This window comes from Microtus ochrogaster, unplaced genomic scaffold (assembly GCF_000317375.1).
Source record: "Microtus ochrogaster isolate Prairie Vole_2 unplaced genomic scaffold, MicOch1.0 UNK1775, whole genome shotgun sequence".
Taxonomy (NCBI): domain Eukaryota; kingdom Metazoa; phylum Chordata; class Mammalia; order Rodentia; family Cricetidae; genus Microtus; species Microtus ochrogaster.
Genome location: NW_004950873.1, coordinates 1 through 1,513, shown reverse-complemented (window position 1 = coordinate 1,513; position 1,513 = coordinate 1). Strand labels below are relative to the sequence as shown.

The 1,513-nt window shown below is 37.4% G+C and overlaps 1 pseudogene; it reads right to left on the bottom strand.

The window, feature by feature from the left end:
* Window positions 1-359: 359 nt before the first annotated feature.
* LOC113455901 lies at window positions 360-499 on the bottom strand (annotated as a pseudogene).
* Window positions 500-1,513: the final 1,014 nt, after the last annotated feature.

Sequence of the window (1,513 nt, the reverse complement as noted above, 5' to 3'; positions counted from 1 at the left end):
GTATAATCTATTTGCTTATACATGTCGCCTTTTGGCTCAGTAGGGATCAAAGGCATATACCCATGGGTAAGGATAGAAACCAAGTTTTCAGTGTGGCTGGCTTTATGTTGAGGTCTTTGATCCATTTGGACTTAAGTTTTATGTAGGTGATAGATATGGGTCTATTTTCATTCTTTTACATGTTGATATCCAGTTATGTCAGGACCATTTGTTGAATATACTTTCTTTGTTCCATTTTATATTTTTTGTTTCTTTGTCAAAACTCAAATGTTCATAAGTGTGTGGACTGGTATCTGGGTCTTCGATTCGATTCCATTGGTCAGAAATCAAGTTTTCATAATAAACAACGTAGATTTTTAGGGGAGACTGTGAATGCAGTCGCCTGCTACCATAAATTGTGCAGTCAAGTTTCCCCAACTGGGGGAAATCTCAAGGGTCAGCACATCCAGAGTGTGTGGGTAAGCCTTGCCCCAGGAAAACCACCCTGTCAGGTAAGTATTACATTCTGATTTCTAAAGAAGCAGAATTATTGTGAAGTATTTCTTCCTTGGTAACAAGATTGCTGAAATTTTTATTGTTTTGTTAGTGGGTTTCACTGTATAGTACTGGTTGTCCTGGGACTAATTAGGAATACTTTTTAAGCATCATTTCTAATAATCTATTTCTGACATGGGCATAAAAATGCTTACATTGAAAGTCTTAATAGTAATCTATTCTCCTAATAGGTTTATCATGTTGATGATATCATTTATGTAATTTGTGTGTTTAGCTAATTACTTAATATGGAAATGTTAAATTTAATTTGGATTAAATGTAAGAACATGTTGGGTATGGTAGGCACATGCCTATAATTCCAGCATTTGGGTTGTAAGACTAAAGTAGGCAGATTGGGGTAAGTTCAAGGTCAGCCTAGGCTATATAGGGAGACCCAGGTTCAAAAAAAATAAGGGATATAGTACAGTTGGGCCCCAAGACTGCATAAACTGTGTAGTGGTGGATGCCAGTAATCCTAGCACTTGTGAGGTAGAGTCAAAAAGTCAGGTGTTCAAGGTCAACCTTGACTTTTTAGAGAATTTGAAGGCAGTCTAGGCTTATATTAGGCCATGTTTCAAAAAGAATAAAAACAAACCCCCAAAACCCACAAACTGTTAAAATATTCTGGGTTGCCTGGAGGTGGTGGCCCATGCCTTTAGTCTCAGCACTTGGGAGGCAGAGACAAGTGGATCTCTGTGAGTTCAAGGCCAGCCTGGTCTACAGATTGAGTTCTAGGACAACCAGGGTTACACAGAAAAACCCTGTTTTGAAAAACAAAAACCCAAACAAGCAAACAAACAAAAATCAAAACAAAAACCCCAAAGCACTCTGGGTCAATGACTTCGAGTTAATGTAAATGGCTTTTTCTTCTCTTTGATGGGACAGCTTGAAGTTAGTATTAATTCCATCTATCTTACCATGTAATCATTGTTGTGAAGGTTATATTAGCAAATATTTTAGAGTTTGAAGGCTACACATA